Raw genomic sequence first — 25435 nt, forward strand, 5'->3', positions numbered from 1 at the left:
CCTAGAGGCCTATTTTAGCATTGTATGAAAAGTAGTTGCATACCAAGAGCGTCTTAGTAGTAGTGACACAAACACATAGTAAGAAGTGTGTTTCTGTGTTAACATACATTCATTCATGTATGTAACCGTTTAATATAACAAAGCGCTAAGCAGCTTGATCATATCATAAATGTGTGAAAACACGCTTACATTTGTGGTTTTGAGTAGGCCAGTAGATTAACCCCATAAGACTACATATAAAATATACTTTTAATGAATAGGCAGTGAAATCAAATATGCGTCATTTTCTATGCTAGAGGAATAAACAGATAAAGACAAAACATCTTGTGATGTAGAATCTTTGGGGTGAGCACATTCAAGGCTTGTTAGATAGTTCAGCTTGAAGCAGTTAGTGATAAATCGTCCAGAAGCCGACACTTGATAATTTGGCAGCAAGCTGAGGGCAGGGATGATATGATATGATGTGGCATTTATAAGGCGCCTATCCACAAGTGTTTCTAAGCGTGACAAGACAAGGAGGAGGAAAAAATGGGAGGGCAAAACAACAATATTACTAGGCCTTGTGACATTCAGATCACGTAAGTTCAGGGAAGAGGGAAGGGGAGAAGGGGAGAAGTGCCAGAGGGAGGAGGGGAACGGGGAATTGCAATTAACTGACAAGTGCAGCCAGCGGGTGGCTCATAGGTACAGAGAGCTGGGTCTGTAGGGTCGCAGATACATACCCCTAAATGCTGGGTTGTCTAGGCAGTGGGATGGCAACCGGACCTGCAGGAGCCTGTGCCCGAATTCGGAGGGTGACCAGGTGACCAGTGCACAGAGCAGACAGGTGCTTCTACAGGGGTGAGGAAGAGAGAAAGCAGAAGCTGAAAGGAAGGTCTTGAGTTACTTCTGGAACCAGAGGTGGTTCTGCTCAAGTTTGAGAGAGGCAGGGAGGCTCTTGCAGAGGGAGTCCTCAGCCGAGGAGATAGATCTGCCCCAACTCTCTGCTTGGATAAGAGTCTGACCCTCAGAGAGTTGGAGGTGGATGAGAGGAGAGCTCGAGAAGGAAGATGTTTTGGAACAGAAAGTTGGAGGTTGCACAGTCTCAGGATCCAGAAAGCCTTGTGGACAATGCAGAGGGTCTTGAGGTTGATCCTTGCAGCAACGGGGAGCCAGTGAAGAGATTTCAGAGCTGTAGAGAAATTATTCCTGGGCTTGAGGCCAACAAGAGATTTCAGAGTTGTAGGAAAATGATCCCTGGGCTTGAGGCCAAGGACAAGTCTTGCTGTCCTGTTCTGGATAAGTTGTAATGGTCGAAGGGTAGAGGCAGGACAATTTAGAAAGAGGCTGTTGAAATAGTCCATCCTAGGGAGGACCAGAGCTCTGGAGACAGTGAGCTTCTGGGGAAAAGTCAGAAAAGGAAGATGAGAGGAGAGAAGTAGAGGGTGAAGTCGAAGAAAGGAGCAGTAAGAAGGCCCAGAGTGGCCAGGCACAGAGATAGTGGAAAAGGGGGAGCGGGTGTCGCAATGAGGAGGAGCTCAGATTTTCTGCCATTCAGGCAGAAATCATTGGCGGCACACCATTCCTGAATTGCGACCAGACAGTCTGGCATGAGAGAAGGAGCACAGGTCCCTGAGGGGAGCCTGAAGGATAGCTGGGTGTCATCTGCATAACACTGAAAGTTAGAGCAGAATGTAGCTATGAAGGGGGGATCTCCCTACAAAATATCCCCATCAAAAATATTGCAATACATATGGCCGTTTGTCTCGCCATAGGTGTTATTTTTGGGGGGGATATTTTGTGGGAGCGGGGATTTAAGGGGTGTCCTCCGCACATTTTAAAATAATGCGTAGGCTGCAGGGGTGTCTCCCACAGGGTCCATGGGTCAATAATGCCGCAAAAATATGGCAATATATTTGTATTGCGATATTTTTGCTGGGATATTATCACATGGAACCGAAGTGTACAGGAGGTCCCAGACCAACCACATTGTTTATCTTTATCCTAAGAAGAATATGGAGGTACCTCTAAGGTAGAGTCACAAGCAGGGGTTTTCCCACCAGGTGACAGCATTTATGGTAAGCTAGGGACCCCATAAATATGCTGCTTGCCCAAAAAGCCTTGCTGAAGCATTGCCAGAGGTTACAGGGGGTGTGAGCCCCAAGCTATAACTTAAAGGTATTATATTATTTTTAAGATGCAATGGATTTTGGATTTTGGCTTGATTGAATAATGTGCGATTCTTGTCGTTTGGCACTTTGATGCTGTGATCATGGACTTTGCATCAAATATTGTTATATATTGGGATGCATATGATTGCTTTATTGATTTAAGTTTTTGATTTAGTTTGGAAATAGAATAGGCTTAAGTTACTTTGCACAATATTGTTCCAGACAATATTGCTTCTGTGAATTGAGCATTGTGATTTGACTTTAGAAGTGTTGAGTCCTTCCTTAAAGAATGAATGCTATCTGGTAATATCACCCCAACACAAATGGTCACCATGCATATAGACGTCGGGCAAAGGCCGGGCGACAATATGCATGCTGACGATTTGTTAGGGGAGCAGGGCTGTCCCTTTTTTAAAAAAAAGATTTAAAAACAGGGGTTGCAGGCGTTTCCCCCTCCGGTTCACTGTGATGCTGTCGCTGCAAACCACAGCCTTTTTGCAGTGACATTTTTGTCACACAGCCGTTTTGCGAGGACATTAGCACATGGAACTGAAAGGATAAAGTATGGACAGGGCTTTTTGTATTGGGAATGTGAATTAAGCCGCAAGATGAAGGTATTGATGTTAATTGGTTTAGTTAAAGAAAAGACACTTGTTAACTAACAAACAGATGTGTTTGAACCTTATATTGAACTAGTGGGAAGAACTGAGGGACATTGAAGATGAAAAAATCTTTGAATAATGTGTGGCATTAGCCAGAAGAACTGAGGGAAAATACTTATTGTATATACAACGTTGGTCGGTCTTGACTGTGGAATATATTTGTACAGTGAAAAGCTTATGAACAGCACTGTGTTATGCGTTGCATTTTGTCTCTCTTCAAAGTCTTTCTGTTTAGCAAATCTATCTATCCCATGTGTGAATCAGGAAGAAACACAAGAATTGATGTGGAATGGTTGCAGAATCTGTGAGTAAACTGTCAGGTTTTTAGGTTTGTAAATTGTTGTGACAGTGAGTGGGGAAGAGAAACAGACTTTGAAGCCCATGAGATATGAATCTAATTATCGGAGCATGAGCATAGAATCAGCCATGAGCTGATCAAGGGGCGACGTCTTCTGTGGTCAGTGCAGTGGCTGATAGCTTCTTCTGACGCATTAGCAGAACGCTAGACCTTTTTCTGAGCAGAGCTGAGTTTGGGGACGGAGTTCTTATCGGAGTTCTTATCTAGCCGGGATGGTCGTTAGACACGACACGTGTCAGTGCAGGAGGGAGTAGCAGCGTGGAGGATATAGAAGTAGTGTGGAAGAGGGTTTAGTAGTGTGAAGGAAGGAGTAGTAGTGTAGAGGGGGTAGTAACATCAAAGGGTAGAAGCAGGTAGTAGGACAGAAGAGGAAGACCTAGGGGGAAGAGAGAGAGAGAGAAGAAAGTGGGTTAAGTTACATGCAAAAGAGCAAGTGTGGAAAGGGAGAGTGACAGAGTGTTCATCGATGAGAAGAATGCCATAGTGCGAAAAGGAGGAGAATGAGTAGGGCCTGAGTATTTGGAAAGCACCTCCATATCCCTCAGAACCTATCCATGTTAAAAGTAGGTCACACCTAGGAACCTTAAATAGATAAGGTGATTTGACTTCAGGCACTCACTCACAGATAGATAGAGAATAGATAGTAGATGTTAGGGACACCTGAGTTAGGATGGGAATTGCTATACGTAAATGAGAGAGTGAGGAACGACCCTTAGCACCCTAAAGAAAATTACAATAAAAACCCTTGAACCATCTCTGTGAGTTGGCCATGTTCTTTAGACTATCTGTGACACTGCCCTCTCAATTTGTTCCTTATCATGTTTTCGATGCATTCTAGTTTCAGTGTATGTGATAGTACATTTGTCGATGTGTCATTAATATGCTTAGAGTTAACCTAGCCTCTTGTTTATTTGCTTTTTTTCAAGAAAACCGATAAAGATACAAATCTGACTTCGAGGTATAATACTATAATAGCCGATCAATTTTACAAGAAGGAGTCACATCGCATGTTCACCTATTTCAAATCACCTGCAATCGTTATTTGAGGAATAATGCCAGCTGCAGAATGCCTCAGGAGGATAGCTCAGAGGCAACATGCTTGCGTTGGAAGAAAGACGACATGTCGATCCCCGGGTCCACGCTTAGAACCCTCTGGGTATTAAGCACGTTATAAATAACCTATCATATCATACAGGGTGGGAATCACCTGGTGCCTAAATTAACATGCTCAAGAGAACCTTTAATCCGGGGAAAGAGGCTGGTGAGAGGTTGAGATGCATTGTGGGTGCCTGAAGGGTGGCAAAAAAATGCGACCAAGAAGAGGTTAGATTACAGTATGCTTCAGAGAATAGTCCCCCTGATGAAGAGCAAAGCAGCTCGAAATGCGTTGGGTTTCCATTGAAATAGCATCTGTGAAGAGAAAAGGTACTTGTTTGAAATGTTTATTTCTTGATACATGTTTTTTGTCTTAAAGTTTACATTTCTTGAAGATCTTTGGAACTGAAATTGTTCTTATGCACACATTCATTAACCATTTCAGATAACATTTTGGCTGAGTTTCAACTGTTGAGAGTGTGCAGGGGGTGGCCGTTCCCACATCTTGGGAACTTTTGTTTGATATTTTACAATATTCCTTGTGCCCATACAGTCCTGTTTCTGTCTCTATGGGTTGCTTTAGCTTCAGGTATTCTCGATTTGCTGATGTCCTATTGCTAAACTGATACAGTATCCGGAATCTTTCAGAATAGCTGGGCTGATTCTTCTCATGGCAATATATAATGTGTTAAGGGTACCTCTAATTAACCGTGGCTGTTTTTGTTTACGACTTTATTAAAGAAACCTAATAAATAAAACAAGTAGTGACTCTGAATATTTAGTTTAATCCTCCCAGAGCCGATTTCACATTTCAAGTAGATGTTACAAATCATGTTTGCATATTTGAAAGTGACTGTAATTTAATTTAATTCATAATATGTTAAAAATAATGGAACTCAGTTTGTTGCACTTAGAAAACGACTTTGTTTTTCTAATGTTGCCATGTTCGATTTAAGGTGCCATTGCCAGTGTTTACCCACTAAGCTGTAAAAACATTCTTAACTGGGGACAGTTGGTTGATTGTTCCCCATTATAAGGAGATTAACAGGCCGATTCATGGAATAATTAGCGCGGCGCAAGTGGGCAAAAACGTGCGAATCGCAGTGGAATAGCGAAAATCGCAGTGCAAGTGCGAAAATCGCACGAAAAGCAGCGCACGTCGATTCATGGAAGGCCGTGCGCGAGAAAACCAGCGGATGTGCGATAAAAAAGTGCGCGGCGCACGTTGGCGCACGTTGGCGCACAGGCCATCTAACAGCGTGCGCCAGGTCACAGCGAAAATCGCACAGGCCACAGCGAAATTCGCACATAGCGCGGCGCACGCAATAAAAGTAGGCGGAACACGGGCGTAACACTCGGAATGGGGAACAACTTGCCAAAACGTGGGCGTCACGGGGGAAGTACAGGGCACAAGTGCGCGGAACGCCCACACGCTCGCCTACAACACGTATTCATGGAATAGAATAGGGGAAAAAAGCGCACGCTCAAACCAGCGCACAGGCACAAACACGACCGCCACAAGAAAGGAGGCGGTAGCGTCTCTGCGGCTGTAAGAAATGTGCGCCAAAAGGTGCGCCAACAAATAGCACCTATATACTGCCATGATGAATGTCCCATACTGTGGCCCTCCAGGAAAAAAGACGTGCAAAGGGGTACCCACAAACACGGACACCCGCTGACAAAAAATACGTGTGCATGTATACCGGGGTGCGCGGGAAGTGTCACACGCGATTTGCAGGGTACGTGCATCACAGGGGTTCGCGTGAAGTTATTCACGCGATCGGGCCTGGGGGAGCGGGCTACGTGTATTACAGGGGTTCGCGTGAAGTTCCTCACGCGATCGGGCCTGGGGGAGCGGGCTACGTGTATTACAGGGGTTCGCGTGAAGTTCCTCACGCGATCGGGCCTGGGGGAGCGGGCTACGTGTATTACAGGGGTTCGCGTGAAGTTCCTCACACGATCGGGCCTGGGGGAGCGGGCTACGTGTATTTCAGGGGTTCGCGTGAAGTTCCACACGCGATCGGGCCTGGGGGAGCGGGCTACGTGTATTACAGGGGTTCGCGTGAAGTTCCTCACGCGATCGGGCCTGGGGGAGCGTGCTACGTGTATTTCAGGGGTTCGCGTGAAGTTTCACACGCGAATAGCCTGGGCGCGTGAATTTGAGGGGTGCGCGGGAAGTTCCTCACGCGATCGGGCCTGGGGGAGCGGGCTACGTGTATTACAGGGGTTCGCGGGAAGTTCCACACGCGAATAGCCTGGGCGCGTGAATTTGAGGGGTTCGCGGGAAGTTCCACACGCGAATAGCCTGGGCGCGTGAATTTGAGGGGTGCGCGGGAAGTTCCTCACGCGATCGGGCCTATGGGAGCGGGCTACGTGTATTACAGGGGTTCGCGGGAAGTTCCACACGCGATTAGCCTGGGCGCGTGAATTTGAGGGATGCGCGGGAAGTTCCACACGCGAATAGCCTGGGCGCGTGTATTTCAGGGGTGCGCGGGAAGTTCCACACGCGAATAGCCTGGGCGCGTGTATTTCAGGGGTTCGTGGGAAGTTCCACACGCGAATAGCCTGGGCGCGTGAATTTGAGGGGTGCGCGGGAAGTTCCACACGCGAATAGCCTGGGCGCGTGTATTTCAGGGGTTCGCGGGAAGTTCCACACGCGAATAGCCTGGGCGCGTGTATTTCAGGGGTGCGCGGGAAGTTCCACACGCGAATAGCCTGGGCGCGTGTATTTCAGGGGTGCGCGGGAAGTTCCACACGCGAATAGCCTGGGCGCGTGTATTTCAGGGGTTCGCGGGAAGTTCCACACGCGAATAGCCTGGGCGCGTGTATTTCAGGGGTGCGCGGGAAGTTCCACACGCGAATAGCCTGGGCGCGTGTATTTCAGGGGTGCGCGGGAAGTTTTACACGCGAATAGCCTGGGCGCGTGTATTACAGGGGTGCGCGGGAAGTTTTACACGCGATTTCTGCATGGTACGTGTATTTCAGGGGTGCCGGGGAGTCCCACATGTGATTTGACAGTGTGGGTCCTCCCAGGTGTACCCTGTACACCCTCCACGGCCCCTGCAGGCAGCCCACACCACAGGGGACTACCCTGCATCCCTGGTCATGTCCCGCAGGCAGCCCACCCAACATGGGCATGCCCCCCAGCAAAGGCACATGTCTCCTTGAACTAATGAACACCAACACATGTCCCCTTGCACCCCCACCCCCCAGCACTGTGGGGCACATGCCAGCAGTCCCCCACCCATGTCCAACTCATGTCCCCCACCACCCCCACCCCCCAGCACTGTGGGGCACCTGCCAGTAGGCCCCCACCCATGTCCAACTCATGTCTCCCACCACCCCCACCCCCCAGCACTGTGGGGCACCTGCCAGCAGGCCCCCACCCATGTCCAACTCATGTCTCCCACCACCCCCACCCCCCAGCACTGTGGGGCACCTGCCAGTAGGCCCCCACCCATGTCCAACTCATGTCTCCCACCACCCCCACCCCCCAGCCACCAGGGTCACCCTCCACCAGGGCCCCACTCATGTCTCCCACCACCCCCACCCCCCAGCACTGTGGGGCACCTGCCAGCAGGCCCCCACCCATGTCCAACTCATGTCTCCCACCACCCCCACCCCCCAGCACTGTGGGGCACCTGCCAGCAGTCCCCCACCCATGTCCAACTCATGTCCCCCACCACCCCCACCCCCCAGCACTGTGGGGCACCTGCCAGTAGGCCCCCACCCATGTCCAACTCATGTCTCCCACCACCCCCACACCCCAGCAGTGCAGGGTCACCCTCCACCAGGCCCCCACTCATGTCTACCACCACCCCCACCCCCCAGCCACCAGGGTCACCCTCCACCAGGCCCCCACTCATGTCACCCACCACCCCCACCCCCCAGCAGTGCAGGGTCACCCTCCACCAGGGCCCCACTCATGTCTCCCACCACCCCCACCCCCCAGCACTGTGGGGCACCTGCCAGCAGTCCCCCACCCATGTCCAACTCATGTCCCCCACCACCCCCACCCCCCAGCACTGTGGGGCACCTGCCAGTAGGCCCCCACCCATGTCCAACTCATGTCTCCCACCACCCCCACACCCCAGCAGTGCAGGGTCACCCTCCACCAGGCCCCCACTCATGTCTACCACCACCCCCACCCCCCAGCCACCAGGGTCACCCTCCACCAGGCCCCCACTCATGTCACCCACCACCCCCACACCCCAGCAGTGCAGGGTCACCCTCCACCAGGGCCCCACTCATGTCTCCCACCACCCCCACCCCCCAGCACTGTGGGGCACCTGCCAGCAGTCCCCCACCCATGTCCAACTCATGTCCCCCACCACCCCCACCCCCCAGCACTGTGGGGCACCTGCCAGTAGGCCCCCACCCATGTCCAACTCATGTCTCCCACCACCCCCACACCCCAGCAGTGCAGGGTCACCCTCCACCAGGCCCCCACTCATGTCTACCACCACCCCCACCCCCCAGCCACCAGGGTCACCCTCCACCAGGCCCCCACTCATGTCACCCATCACCCCCACACCCCAGCAGTGCAGGGTCACCCTCCACCAGGGCCCCACTCATGTCTCCCACCACCCCCACCCCCCAGCACTGTGGGGCACCTGCCAGCAGGCCCCCACCCATGTCCAACTCATGTCTCCCACCACCCCCACCCCCCAGCACTGTGGGGCACCTGCCAGCAGGCCCCCACCCATGTCCAATCCATGCCCCCCTGCACCTGGGTCCCAACATTCCCCAATCATGTCCGTAATGCCCATCCTCCCCTGCCAAAAGGCCCAACCAACTATCACACCCACCCACATATCAAAGGCAATTACATGTTACACCCCCAATGTAAATAATGCAATTTAACACATGTCTGTCACACACAATGGCTGCAAGTGAATGACAAAACACCCAACATGACATGCCTGAAAGCAATGAGATGATACGACACATTGAAGAATAAAAAAATAATATGTATTGAACAGCAAATAAGAAAAAACACAAAGCAAATCAAACAAAACAAGATGAATGTCCAAGAAAAAATTATGAAAAATTAAAATAAGCCAATTAAGAAGATCATCCTGGGTCCATGAGCCCTACCAAATTAAACCTAACTGACTACTAACTAAAAAGGGAACTATATACAAAAAAGTGGTGCATTGTCCAATCGCAACCAAAAAAAAATCAAAAAAACAAAGGAAACCTAACCCTAACTATACAACTATATACAAAGGCAGCGGGCTATTTGGACGGCTCACTGGTTGTTGTCATGGGCCAGGGCATCATCGAACTCCTGGTCAATGGCTTGGAGGCGGGCATGTTCCCTGGCCCCGAGGTCCCGCAGGGATAACGCAGTGTCAAGCTCAAACTCCCTGCGAAGACCCTCGAGGCACTCAGCCCGCCTCAGCGCCCTCCGCATGGAGTCCTCCGCCCTGACCATCGTGAGCCGTTCCTCCTCTGCCCGCTGCCGCTCCGCACCTATCCGCTGGCACAACCTCTCCCACACGGAAGCCACTCCCATTCCAGGGTTCTCCTGCCCTCCGGCCGATGCCTGCACCCCTGATGTTGATGGCCCCGAGCCATGATGCCTCCCACGTTGAGCCTGCTGCTGCCTCCGACGCAACTGCCTGTGCCAGCACGACGGCATCCAGGCTGATGGAAACCACCGACGCCGTCGTGCACGTGCCCTGCCCGATGATGCCGTCACATCCTCCATCTGCTGGGGTCCAGTTGCTCTGGTGTCCACCCCTGCTGGATCTCTGACTCCCGACTGTGGCAGGGATGGGATCCCCACCGAGCTGGCTGCATTGGTCGGGGCAGGTCCACAGGGGGCCCTGGTGGCATCTGGGCTGGAAGACGGCAAGGAGAACGACTGGTGGATAGCCTGCACAGAGGAGGAGAGGGCCGCCACATTGGCCAACACATGCAGGAAACCCCCGAACATGGCCGATCCCAATTGGGCCACGTCGGCACGGTGCACTTCGTGATGACGTGCGTGCTCCTCCCGGGAAGCACGCACGGCATCACGAATCACAGCCGTGCGCAACGCGACCCCAATCAGGACCTTCTCCGCACGGCCAGGGGTTCCCACGTCCGCAGGTGGAGGGGAGTCAGGTGACATGGACATCCCCTCTACCTGCGGACAGGCCTGGGACGGGGCATCCCTGCTGGTGCATGGTGGTGCACTCACAGGGTCAGGGACAGCGACATGCACAGGCCCCTCCACGGTGACCTGTGCTGCCTCCTGCCCCTGGCCCTGGACTGCACCACTTGCACCAGCAGGGATGCCCCCACCAGGCCCCATGTGTGCCCCAGTGGCGGCCTCCTCCTCCTCTGTGCAAACCACCAACCTGGATGGCTCCTCACCGTCTCCCACCGTAGCAGGCCCCTGTGGGGGCTCACCCACCCCTTCCGCTGCAGCCGTGGGGGCATCCCCGCCGCCTTGCTCCACAGCGCCGTCTCCGCCCTCTTCTTCACTAGCCGCTGCGTAGAGGGAGACAAAGAACACAAGCATCAGGGCACTGTACTATGGTCCCCTAGACAGGAAGCAATAGCAGATGAGCACCACTGTCAAAGTACACTTCCATCATGTCCCTCCACAACACATGGGTCAGTCCAGGCAAAACACACACAGTAACAGGCATGGTGCATGCCATGGACATTTCCATGCATGTCCAATGGACTCTTGAAACATTCAATGATATGTAACTCACATGCATCATGCCTCATGCCCATCACATGCACACACTTCACCTCAGTCACATCCATCTGGCCCCAAACACACCAAACACAGCGGATACAAGGGTAATTTTGCTGCTTTACTGAATCTCTGCATTGTCACACACATGTGTCATGCATCCATGGCATGCACAAGTCACAGACACGCAGGTCAGGCACACAGACATGGCTACCATATATGTACCTGGCATCAGCACCCATCCCTCACCCCCACCCATGTTCAGGTACAGAGACTGGCATGCTCTCATGTTCATAATCTGATTAGGGCTCCCCATGCGGCATTTCAACACATGCAACAACCATGTGCATCACACATCACTGGTCGCACATGCATTACCATGATGTCCCTGCACACATACATGCATACATGGCCTATGGCACACATACAGGCAAGTATCATAGAACCAGCACACCGCAACATGCCCTGTCTCACACAGTAATGCATGGACACTTACCGCTCAACTCCAGACGGGCCTCCCTCTCAAGGATCTGGGCGTGGAGCGCTGGGCGTACGCGTTCCAGGACCCTCATCTGGATGGTACTCATGCGGCCCCGGCCCCCCTCCACGAGGCGCCGGGCCTTCACAAGGGTCCTGGACCTCAAGTCCTCCCAGCGCTTCTTGATCTTCAGGACGTCGCGGGTTGCCACCCCCTCCGCGTTGATGGCAACCACACAGTCGGCCCAGATCCTCTGCCGTCCTTCCTTGCTGGCGCGGGACGATCCAAAGAGGGCATCATACTGCCCCAGGACATGCTCCACCAGGACACCAACTTCGGTGACAGTGAAGCTGGTGCCCCTCTGCCCCTCTGGCCTGGGGTTGCCACTGGTGCCAGATGTGGAAGTGCCCGACATGGCAACCCCAGAGGCAGGTGTGGGTGGGCAACTGGGTCCTGGGGCTGGGCTGTGGAGCGATGTAATACCAGTCGGGAGTCTTCAGTTCCAGCAGGGGTGGACACAGCAACTGGACCCCTGCAGATGGCTGATGTGCAGGCACCAAATGGCAGGGCACGGTGGCAGCAGGCAGGCAGGCAGGCAGGCAGCAGCAGATGGCACGTGGGAGGCTGCTCGGGGCACTGGGGGGCAGTAACTCGGCCTTCTGGGCAGGAGCGTGGGCTTCCGTGTGTTTTCGCGTGGCCAGCTTGATACGGAGTGATTTGGCACGTGAAAATCCTGCACGTCAGCGTGAAATCCGAGGAAAGGCCCTTAGCGCGTAAGCGCGTCAGCACGCATACGCGATTCTATTGGATCAGAGTCCCTCAGCGCGTAAGCGCGTCTGTGACGTGACCCGCACGGGTGTTCCCCACTCAGCACGTGATGACGGGGCACACGTGGAGATACTGCACGTCAGAGTGTCATCACGTGTAATTGGACAAAAGTGCGCGTACACGCGATTGGCCTATGTACGTGTATTTAATGGGTGCGCGGCCACTTACACACGCAAGTACGTCAGCGAACCTGTATCACGTGGTGCGTGTGAATTTCCGCACGCTATTGGACTGGGAACTGGATTCCAGGGGTGCGCGGGTCACACGCTGTATCCCGTGGTGCGTGTGAATTTCCACACGCTATTGGACTGGGAACTGGATTCCAGGGCTGCGCGGGTCACACGCTGTATCCCGTGGTGCGTGTGAATTTCCACACGCTATTGGACTGGGAACTGGATTCCAGGGCTGCGCGGGTCACACGCTCGCCTAGAACACGCGCTAAGCATAAATTGCGGACTTTAACAATAACAAGCTCAGACGCCAGGATGAACATACCGTTCCTAGCAGCAGTGGCAGTGGGCTACCAAAGGAGGAGGAGGAGGATAGTCAGGGCCAGAATATTCACACCCAGAACCAGCCTTTTCGGGATGCCTGATGACCAGGTGTATGGGAGGTACAGGTTTCCACCACACATCATACTGGACCTGGTGAGTGAGTGGGAGGATGACCTCACATCACCCACCCTGTGCTCCCAAGCACTCAGCCCCCTGGAGAAGGTCCTCAATGTACTGCACTTCTTAGCCACTGGATCATTTCAGCGGACAAGTGCCATAGTGGGTGGGGTGTCACAGGCCACCCAGTCACGCTGCCTACACCAGGTCTTGAACATCATGACTGCACGCCCATCAGTCCGCAGGCACATATACCTGCCCAGAACACCTGCAGAAAGGCATGCTGCCGCCCTGGATTTTTACGCACTGGCACGATTCCCCAAAGTGCTAGGTGCCATCGACTGCACCCATGTGGCTCTACGTCCCCCCAGGGCATCTGAGCACATCTATAGGAACCGCAAGCACTGGCATTCCATCAACGTGCAGGTAGCATGTAATGCCAAGGGAATCATCACCTCAGTATATGCCAACTATCCCGGCTCCACCCACGATAGCTTCATTTACCGAATGTCCACCCTAAGCCGGGACCTAGAAGCTGGGCGGCATGGCGATACATGGCTGCTTGGTGAGTATGTATGCCACTGCACATGCATGCATGTTGGATACTGAGCAAGGTCACAACCTCACCAATGATACCAATCCCCACCTCCACAGGGGACAGTGCCTACCCTCTCAGCCCCCACATGATGACGCCAATTCGGAACCCCACCACGCCACCCCAGGTAAGATTTAACACAGCCCACATTACAACCAGGGGCATAGTGGAGCGCACATTCGGAGTGCTGAAGTCACGCTTTCGCTCCCTTGACCGTTCTGGCGGGCAGCTGTTATACGCTCCCCCAGTAGTGTGCAGGATCATAGTGGCAGCATGTGTCCTGCACAACGTTGCAACACGCCGGGGCCTGGCCGTGGACATGGTGGTGGCCCCACATCCCCAACCACATGCACAGCCGCTGCGCATGGGAGGGGAAAGGGCACGGGGGGAGGCAGCCCGTACACAGCTAGTGGCTAATTACTTCACATAGAAATCACACCCCTGTGGAGTGCACACTGCCCTGGCACATTCCATCTGACAATCAATGTTGACTCAACCTGACACTGATCCTGAATGTCTGGAGAATGAACCGGGAATTCCATGTCAGCCTGAGATTGTTCACCTGGAAGTGTCACAATGTGTGCATCCCTACCCACACAGACACCACCAATGCAGTTTTGTGAAGTTACACATTGAAGCAGCTAAAATGAATACCCACTTGCAAAATGCAACAAGAGGACAGTGCCATGTCAGCCAACCCAACCCCAGCACTGCCACACGACACACCGTGCCATGTCATGCTAATTGCAGGTAAACAAAGTAATCCCCACAACATGACATCACTCTCACTATGTACAGTGGCACTATTAGAAACCTGCAACACCTGAAATGCTCACAGCAATGCCGGACCAACAACATACTTGAGCACGTAGTACCATTAACATGACATCAAAGATGTTACATATTAGTAGTCTCACCACCTGGAAATGCCTGCACTCCCACCACTACCAACTGTGCAGTGTTGGCGCCATGTAGAGTTGTAGGTGCACTGCTGCCAACATGGTCCCCATCGCCAGACTAGAGGTCCTTGTGTGGACTTGAGGAAGGGACCTGCAAATTGGGAGGTAGACACAGAAGAAGAGTTACACATCAATGCAACATGCAGTGTACAACACAACAGCAATATGCACTATGAATGTATACACAGTATTGACTACAGACTGGCCACACAGCTCATGGGAGTCCAACGTCACTGTGTAATTCACTGTCACTTGGGCACACCCTTTGCAAGCCCATGGAAACGGGAAGCAGGAGGGGTGTGTGTGACTCAAACCTAAGCATCTGAACCAAATACATTACAAGCCTGCATGTGCCCAGCCACAATGCAGCGTATGCCCACAGGAACCACGGAAGCCAACAGATCGGAGCCAACAGATCGGAGCCAACAGATCGGAGCCAACAGATCGGAGCCAACAGATCGGAGCCAACCGATCGGAGCCAACAGATCGGAGCCAACAGATCGGAGCCAACAGATCGGAGCCAACAGATCGGAGCCAACAGATCGTCCCAAAAAAATTGGGAATAAAAGAAATCAAAATAAAAATAAAAATAAGAAACAATCAAAAATGGCCATTGATGGGCCCGGGGGGGTTGGGGAGGCCACCCAGGAGGTCCGAGGACAGGATGCACACCAGAACCCACCTGCGTGGATCCTGGGAAGATAAAACACCTCCATGGGCTCATGGCCCACACGGCTACCCTATTGTGGGAGTGTCACTGCTGTCGCTATTATCACCCTGTGCAGCTGCATCCGGAGGTGGTTGCACTATGGGAGGCAGCCCACGCAAGGCCCTAGTCTGCTCCTCCATGGCTGCAAGCATGCGGGTGTGGTAGGTCTGGTTCTGGAGGATGAGTGTGCGGAGGTCCCCATGCAACAACTCACGGGATGCCCGGACCTCCGCCCTCGTTGCCTGCATCTCAGCTGAGAGCGTACGGGTGAGACGCTCCAGCTGCTGTTCTGTCCTTTGGTGTGTTGAAGCCTCAAGCTCAACAAGAGTCGTCCTGAGGTGTAGGAGCTCCTGCCTCAGGGCTTCCCTGTGGCCCTGGGACTCAATGGAGATGGCCTCCTGCAGAGTCGCCAGTGCCGCCCGCCTGTCCCTGTTGGACCCCAACATGTCCTCCCTGTGTGACTGGCAGATGGAGTCGGTTGCCTGCTCTAGTCGCTCCATCAGCCTTTCTGGGGGGACAATGGAAGTGGCCACCCTATCCATGGCCTGAGCCATCATCTCGGATGATGCAGCCTGTTGGGTAGCCATACCGTAAATGGATTGCTCCCATGCGGTATTGCCGGGTGGCGTACGGCCACCACGTCGGCGGGCACCACACCTGTCTGGGGCAAGGCGAACTGCGCCTTGCTGTGCCGGCACTGCCTGAGGCTGCAGGACTGCATTCCCCCTCTGATCTGCTGGCCCAGGAACAGGATCAGATGTCGCGGAGTGTGACCCTGCATCCGTAACCACCGAAGGCGTAGCTGCCAACACTGACATCCCCATGGAGGGTACTGACCCTGGTGCAGGTGGGTGAGACAGAACAGAATCCCTCCCTGGAACACTCACCAGCGACGGCACGTAGGTCTCATCCGAATCAACACCTGAGTACAGCTCGGGGGAGGTGCAGCCAGAGACACCCCTTGAGAGCACGACCTGCAGCACTTGTGGGTTCTCCCCCACCACCACACCACGTCCCTCACTGGTGGTTGGTCGGCCCTGGGACACCTCCTGGGTCTGCACCATCTCCACAACCCCAGCAGTATCAGGTGCGTCTTCCCCTGCAAAGACATGAAAACAAAGTAATGGAAACAGGCATTAGCACCATGGCACACATTGAGGGCTGAGAAGCAAGAGAACCAGTACTTGATTGACACATGTCCCACATGACTAAAACCCTCCCATGCATGCACCCTCACTGCGTATGAAGTGCAGGCAAATGGCACACACTGATGACACCAAGATGGAAGATGAACAAATTTTCTGCATGCTGCCTGGCAGTGGCATCACACATTGGCCTGTGATTGGCAGGTGAAACACACATGCCATCACACAGATGGCATGTACCATTGCTATTGAGTGAAGATGGAGAGGAGGGCACCACCTATTCATTCAGTCCAGTTCCCGCATGTAATAGCTTTTCTGATTCTAACAGGTCAGATTTTTCACCAGGAGCTGCCAGTCTGAAATGGTCAAATAGCACAGGGACATGTGTGTACAAATGATATCCAGGTAACAAAGTCACTCCACTTTACCATACCCATGTCAGACATGTGACTAGTGGACAGCGACATGCCTAGTGAAAGTGGTGGAATGCAAACAAACTGACTGAATGAACAGTGAAAAATAAGCAAATATGTTGTGTCAAGGTGACACTTCAAGGGCAACTGGCGTGCAGTTGTGCTAGATGTCTACTGTTGGCAGAAGGGATACTGCTATGGCCAAATGCAGCTGCGCAGGAAGTATTGCATGAAGCACATGGCTGACCCATACGACTGAGGCGCACACACTCTCACCTGGCACCCAAACAGAAGCCCTCACACACACACCATGCACATGTATGACACACACATGCATGTGCACTCACCGGACAATGCCTCGTAATCAGCCAGATCTCCCACGCCTTGGATCTGTTCCTCAGTGACGTAGGTCCCAGCGACTGACTCATGTGGAGTGAGTTCCATGTCTACTACTGGAGACCCACCTCCAGTCACTAGAGTTGCGGCATGACTTGAGGCCAGCTTACTCTTTGCCCTGCGCTTTAGGTCATTCCAGCGCTTATAGCAATCATTGGCTGTGCGCCTCACGATTCCAAGGGCACTTACGATGTCCGCAACGGTCTGCCAGTGTGCCTGGCGTTGTGCAGGTGTGGTCTTGGATCCTGCAACAATGACCATCTCGTTGTCATGTCCGGACACATACTCGACAAGTGCATTCAGTTCGTCATCCGTGAAGCTGGGCTTCCTGGACGGGCCGGACTGTGTAGCCGTGTCTGGGGCATCAGCCTGTGCCGGACGGGCACTCTTCCTCTTCCGCTTGGAAGGTGGTGGTGATCCTGAGTGTCCTGCGCCGCTCTGGACACTAGGGGCAGGAGCCCTGGTGGACTCTGTATCAGGAGTGTGGGATTGCACACTCAGCATGGGAGTTGGTGCAGGCATTGGCTCTAGTGTGATGGTGTCAGGGGGAATGTCAGCAGCATGGACTAGGACCGACACTGTCCTGGCTGGGTGTGTGAGGGCTGGGGTGGATGGAGCCGCAGCTGCCCCTGCAGCCACTCCGCCCTGCCTCCTTGGTGCAGCAGATGACCTTGCTGCCCCAGATCCACGTGGCATGATGGCATCAACGTGCACCAGCGCACGTGTCGTAGCCCTGCTGACCTGGAAGTCAGCCATGGAGTCAGCCAGGTCTGGTGCCACAATGGGCTGGTCCAACAAGGGCTGAGCATGGATGGTGTCAGCCACTTCAGCCTCAACGGGAGGGGGGGAGGGGGGGGGAGGGGTGGGGGATGATGGGTGCCCTTGACTGGTCCTCCACACATGGGGGGACAGGCTCACCCTGCAAGTTACGACCACGTCCCCTACCGGATCCACCACGGCCACCACTTGTGGCTCTTCCACCTTTGCCACCCTTACGGAATCCTCGCCTCCCAGCCATGGCACTGATATTAATGTGCGTATGGGAGTGGCTGTAGACAATTGTCCTGGGCAATTGGGGGTCAAAGGGGTTGGGTACCAGATGGTAATTGTACCCTAGTGCTCTAGCACGGCTGATTGTAACCCCTGGGGAAAGATGACGGGTCACGCAACGCACAGGAGGCCCAAAAAAGGGAGATGACGTGCACGCAACCCCTCCTAGACCACGTGTGCAGAAAGAAAAACCTGCACTACGCTGTGGCACCCAGTAACACATGAATGAACGTATGCGTGTCACACGCAGCCTAGAATGACCTCTGAAGGGGTAGGCTACACACGGGGCAAGCACAGAAGTTGGATACGTGCGTGACTCACCGTCTGCCAGGTAAAAGAGCGTGAAGAATGAGCGCGTTTGGCTGGCTAAACCCCCGCCAAAAGAAGATGTGTACGCTGTCTGAGAAGACAGGACAACAGTAGAAGGGGACACTGTTTGAGGGAACAGGCCCAGGTAAACCAGTAAAAGAGAAAAAAGAGAAAAAGCTGTCAGAGGTAACAGGGAATACGAACTGGAAACGCCGTGAAGTAAATCGCGTGTGAAACGACAAGAAGTACAGAATTCACCCACTCGCTCTCCACGAAAAGCACGTACAAGGAAATGGTGTTCTACATGTACCTTATATACAGGCCCACACGTACAGCGTCACTTACGCGGCGTGTACGTTCACCAATCACACGCTTTGTCACTCCTGCATGTAGATCCATTTTCACCAATCACACGCTTTGTCACTTCTGCGTGTAGATCCATTTTCACCATTCACACGCTTTGTCACTTCTGCGTGTAGATCCATTTTCACCAATCACACGCTTTGTCACTTCTACGTGTACATCCATTTTCACCAATCACACGCTTTGACACTGGGACGTGTCACGCAACAATTTCCTGCACGTGCAGGTGACTATAGGCGCGCATATGCTGTTGACGGGTTTACGCGCTAAGGGCCTTTGCTGACGTGTGGGATTTCACTACCTATCAGGCTGTCCACGCGTTCACACACGAGAGACCACGCTCCTGGCCAGGAGGCCAAATTACTGCCCCCCAGAGCCCTGAGCACGCTCCCACCTGCCATCTGCTGCTGCCTGACTGCCTGCTGGCCACGTGCCCCACAGTGCTGGTGGGTGGGGGTGTTGGGAGACATGGGTGGGGGCCTGGTGGAGGGTGCCCCTGCACTGGTGGGGGTGGTGGGAGACATGGGTGGGGGCTTGGTGGAGAGTGCCCCTGGTGGCGGGGGGGTGGGGGTGGTGGGAGACATGGGTGGGGGCCTGGTGGAGGCTGCCCCTGGTGGCGGGAGGGTGGGGGTGGTGGGAGACATGAGTGGGGGCCTGGTGGAGGCTGCCCCTGCACTGCTGGGGGGTGGGGGTGCAGGGGGACATGAGCAGGTGTGCAGGGTAGTCCCCTGTTTTGTAGGCTGCCTGCAGGGGCCGTGGAGGGTGTACAGGGAACACCTGTGAGGACCCACCCAGCCTAATCGCGTGTGATGATTCCCACGCACCCCTGTAATACACGTACCCTGGCCAATCGCCTGTTAAACTTCCCGCGTACCCCTGTAATACACGTACCCTGGCTAATCGCGTGTATAACTTCACGCGTACCCCTGTAATACACGTACCCTGGCCAATCGCGTGTTAAACTTCCCGCGTACCCCTGTAATACACGTACCCTGGCCAATTGCGTGTTAAACTTCCCGCGTACCCCTGTAATACACGTACCCTGGCTAATCGCGTGTATAACTTCACGCGTACCCCTGTAATACACGTACCCTGGCCAATCGCGTGTTAAACTTCCCGCGTACCCCTGTAATACACGTACCCTGGCCAATCGCGTGTTAAACTTCCCGCGTACCCCTGTAATACACGTACCCTGGCTAATCGCGTGTATAACTTCACGCGTACCCCTGTAATACACGTACCCTGGCCAATCGCGTGTTAAACTTCCCGCGTACCCCTGTAATACACGTACCCTGGCCAATCGCGTGTTAAACTTCCCGCGTACCCCTGTAATACACGTACCCTGGCCAATCGCGTGTTAAACTTCCCGCGTACCCCTGTAATACACGTACCCTGGCCAATCGCGTGTTAAACTTCCCGCGTACCCCTGTAATACACGTACCCTGGCTAATCGCGTGTATAACTTCACGCGTACCCCTGTAATACACGTACCCTGGCCAATCGCGTGTTAAACTTCCCGCGTACCCCTGTAATACACGTACCCTGGCCAATCGCGTGTTAAACTTCCCGCGTACCCCTGTAATACACGTACCCTGGCCAATCGCGTGTTAAACTTCCCGCGTACCCCTGTAATACACGTACCCTGGCCAATCGCGTGTTAAACTTCCCGCGTACCCCTGTAATACACGTACCCTGGCTAATCGCGTGTATAACTTCACGCGTACCCCTGTAATACACGTACCCTGGCCAATCGCGTGTTAAACTTCCCGCGTACCCCTGTAATACACGTACCCTGGCCAATCGCGTGTTAAACTTCCCGCGTACCCCTGTAATACACGTACCCTGGCCAATCGCGTGTTGAACTTCCCGCGTACCCCTGTAATACACGTACCCTGGCCAATCGCGTGTTAAACTTCCCGCGTACCCCTGTAATACACGTACCCTGGCTAATCGCGTGTATAACTTCACGCGTACCCCTGTAATACACGTACCCTGGCCAATCGCGTGTTAGACTTCCCGCGTACCCCTGTAATACACGTACCCTGGCCAATCGTGTGTTAAACTTCCCGCGTACCCCTGTAATACAAGTACCCTGGCTAATCGCGTGTTAAACTTCCCGCGTACCCCTGTAATACACTTACCCTGGCTAATCGCGTGTTAAACTTCCCGCGTACCCCTGTAATACACGTACCCTGGCCAATCGCGTGTTAAACTTCCCGCGTACCCCTGTAATACACGTACCCTGGCTAATCGCGTGTATGACTTCACGTGTACCCCTGATATGCACGTTACCCGCTTTGCGTTCCTTGTTTGGCAGCCCTGTAAACTGGTCCAGGGTTAGCGCAGCCCTTTGCGATGATTTAGCGATTTTGATGGCTTTTCCTTGCGCGAGGGCGTTCTTGGGGGCGTTACTGGCGCTGCTGCAGGGTCGCTGCGATACTCTGCGCCACGGCTGGTTTGGGAGCATGAAATCCATGAATACGCTGTGCGCGGAAATCGGTTTTAGCGCACGTGCCTGGCGCAGTCAATCGCACGCGGACACTCTGCGCCAGCCGCTTGCGACACTTTTCAGCGAAATTCTATGAATTACCCTCTAAATCATAATGAGGGTCATTACGAGGTTGGAGGTAGCCATGGCGCTAATAGCGCCTTGGCTACCCCCTTACCGCATTCCGGGTCTGTGCTCCCGGAATAGGGACTTACCCGGTCATTCCGACCTTGGAGGACCCAGTAAGTCCCCATTCCAGGAACCATTCCCATTTGAGCCCCCATAGGGCTCCATGGGAATGGGGATGGAGCTAATAACGGGCCTGCTATTAGCAGGCCCGTTATTAGCTCTGAAGTCCCTTAATGGGTTCCTTCCATAACGCCCGGTGTTAGGGAAGGGACCTGCTAAGGGACCTCGGGATAGGGTGGTAAGGGATTACCGGCACCAGTGCCGGTAATCCCTTACCACCTACCTCGTAATGAACCCCAATATCTTGCACTAAGTCCTGTCCATTTCACTCCTAAACTGACCCTCTGACTACACGGCCCATGGATTTGAGTGAGGATAGTAACCCTAAGGCTCTGAGTATAAATCCTTAATTGGTCTTTGAAAACAAAGCACCCTCACTCTCCGTCCTGTAAACACACAAATGATAAACATTCTTCAAAGCAGCTCTATTGTAGGGAACAACACCTATGTTAGTAAATCCTTTGTATCAACTACATTAGGGCTTGCAGACAGTGTTTACCTGGTCTGTTTCTGTATCTCTGTGTCGAACCAGCTGAGGTCTGCTTTGATGTTGATGGATATCTGGTGTCAAAGTGTAGGGGCATCTGGGAAGAGCCTGTGTCAGAAAGAGGAAATGGCACCTGCATATTGGCCCTCGATGGAGAAGGGAAGCACAGCTGTATCGCCTCAAGGAAGAAGCCTGTGAGCTTCCAGCCAAACTCTCCAGCCTGACTCCAGATACAGAGGGTTCTGTTTGGTTTGTTACCAGGACACACGGTTCTGAACGAGATTCTGAGCCTTCTGATGTGATAATGGAAACATTCCACAGGTGTTGCTAGGTGCTGCAACAAAGATTCGAGTGGATATATCCTTAAGAAGCTCTTCTTCCATGTTATTTTACAAGCAGGAGAGAATGATTCTATTTCATTTTGTATGTGCATGTTTTCTGCTTCACAATATTTACATCTGCTGGGAAGAAGGCTTTGGAGTGAAGTGTGGCACCTTGTGGAAATAAGGTGCCTTTCTATATCCACTGAACAGGCGAACAATTTTTTGTCAAGCAGCTTTCCTGGAATGTGAGTTGTGTGTGAGCCCCTGTGCCCACTACGAGTGGAAGTTTAATTAGAGAAACCATATGCCATGGTCTTAAATGTTCCAGTGAACTGGCATGTGTGGTGAGATCTGTGGAGAGTGACGATCCCATGATGCAGACCAGAGTCATCAGGTAGGGCTGAAGTCACTTATTTATTGTAGATATCAGCTGGCAGGTTAGGGGTTATCAGAGGTAACTACATAGGCAGATCCATACCTGAGCTACCCATCTGGTATCTTTCACTCCTGTAACTCACCCAGATGCATGCATGCACATGTACTCTACATTCTTCTATGTACTTGTAGTTTGCGACCCAAATTGGGCAATTCTAGGCAGGGCTACATGCTCATCCCCTAAGGAGAATATTTGTTTTCAAAGACATCTGGGCCTCATTACGAGGTAGGTGGTAAGGGATTACAGGCACCAGTAAGGACACCGGTGCCGGTAATCCCTTACCACCCTATTCCGAGGTCCCTTTGCGGGTCCCTTCCTTAACGCCTGGTTTCACCAGGCGTTAAGGTAGGGACACTTTAAGGGACTTCAGAGCTAATAACGGTACCGCAAATTGCGGTACCGTTATTAGCTCCATCCCCATTCCCATTCAGCCCTATGGGGGCTCGAATGGGAATGTGGAATGGTTCCCGGAATGGGGATTTACCGGGTCCTCCAAGGTTGGAATGACCCGGTAACTCCCTATTTCGGGAACCCGGACCCGGAATGCGGCAAGGGCATGGTGCTAATAGCACCTCAGCGATAGGACAAAGCTAAGGCAACCACAAAGAGACAGAGCTGAAGACTATCCTTCTTCTCCTTCATAGAAGCAGAAGAAACAGGGCTCTGCACCCAAGGGAGAGCAGAAGCCTGTAAAGGGGGAGGAGAAGAAAGGAGAATGGAAGTAAACAGTGGCCAATGGAAAAAGCACTTAAACAGACTCACAGGAAAATACCAGTAACTAAAGAACCAGAAGATTGGCTAGTACTTTTGGACTCTGGCACACAAGTCTCCATACTCAGTGAAAGACACAAGGAGTGTTTACATCACTTTCCCACTAATCAGAACGTTTTTAATGTTAATGTTAAAGGTATTTATGTCACGCACCGTCACCAATGGAGTTGGTCTCCAGGAGCTCAGGTGGATCTGTAACGAGAGGGCAGGGGGTTAGGTTAGTCAGGTGAAGAGGGAGAGGGAAGGTGAGAAGAGTGGTGTGCTGTTGGTGGCTTCAGTTCGGTTTTCACTGCACGCTGAGCTTTGGTGTAAGTATCAAAACTGAACGAGGCCTTGTGTGCTGTTGATGCAGTTTATGTTTTGTTTGTTGTTGGGGTGTGGTGAAATGTGTGCGGTTTGCTGGGTGAGAGATGGTTGTGTGAGTTTTCGGGTGGATTAGGTAAGCCGAGATTTGAAGTTCGGTTAGTGGGTTGTATGTCCTGGTTCTAGCAGATCTTGTTACGTTTAAGTGACATTCCTGTGGGTATGCTTAGTAGCTGGTTATGTTTCTTGGTCATCTGGCCATTAGATTAGCTGTCACGGTGCGTCCCTAGATATATTGTATGGATTAAGTGTTGGTGGGCTGGTTATGTCTAGTCTTCCTCTTATGGTGTTGGTGCTGTGGATTCCGTCGCTGTCTATATTCCCTTGCTGTCTATATTGGTGGTGGTCTGATGGGCTTGGGCCTAATTTGGGCCAGGGTACTATTGGTGAATCTTCTTTGATCTTCCGTCTTGGTCTAACATTATATTCGGTCATTAGTGTTGTGCTGTTATGGCTAACTCTAATTTGTGGTTTGATACATCGTATAATGTCTTCCTTGGATTCTGTATGTAGTTGATAGATTGTTGGGGTCCGGCATTGGTGTGTTCATTCATCATTTTGACCAATTATGTGTGCGCCCTTGTGGGCATTCTTCTAGCTATGCAGTGAAGAGCCAGGGGTTGAGCAGTTTTCTGAATAGTAGGTGGTTTCTTGTGTTGCGTATATTCCTCGGTAAGTCGCTCCAGATTTTTGGTGTGAGATGAGAGAAAAAGGATCCCCAAATTTTCTCTTGTAAGGTTTTGGCTCCAGGCGAATGCCGTTGCTTGATCTGACCATTCTTGTTGGGTGATGTAGATGTAATTTGTCTCTAAGAAATTCTCTAAGAAAGTAGATGTTAGTACTCCCAACTGAAAAGTGGTTGAGGGCAATGAAGTGTACTTGGTTACAAAACACCTCGAGGTGGAACGCCCAAAAGAAATAGAGGCTCTATTTTGGTCTAGGTTGCACATAAAACAAGGGTTCCATGCCATTTTACCAACAGTAATGATTTAGAACTATTTTACTTTGAAGTAATTATTTCGAAAAACATCTATTTTTTTGTTTCATTGGGATCTCCCCTCTAATCCCCCCTTTCACTGCTGCTGTAACCTAAACCCAAGCCCCTCCCATTTTAACCACTCAACCCACAACCCACTGTATAAATCAAAGTGTCTTCGAAGTGATTTCCTCAAATTAAATTACTTTGAAGTAATTACATCAGAATACCCACAGGATACCAACACAAGATGGCCTTTTAGCAGAAACAGACTTGCCCAGGCTTTATGTTAGGGAGAGCTCTAGGGGGAAGAGGTAACTAAGTCAGCCTTTCAGAAGAGATTGAGAAACACCTGCTAAACACTTATGAAGAGGGGGAAGAGGTAACTAAGTCAGCCTTTCAGAAGAGATTGAGAAACACCTGCTAAACACTTATGAAGCATAATGGGCTATTCTAGGTACAAGAATCATGAAGGACATTTCATTGATTGCCCTCCACACAGAATGCCAATGTTGGCAATACCAAAC

The sequence above is a fragment of the Ambystoma mexicanum genome, chromosome 13, assembly GCF_040938575.1.
Source record: "Ambystoma mexicanum isolate Mex_15411 chromosome 13, UKY_AmexF1_1, whole genome shotgun sequence".
Taxonomy (NCBI): domain Eukaryota; kingdom Metazoa; phylum Chordata; class Amphibia; order Caudata; family Ambystomatidae; genus Ambystoma; species Ambystoma mexicanum.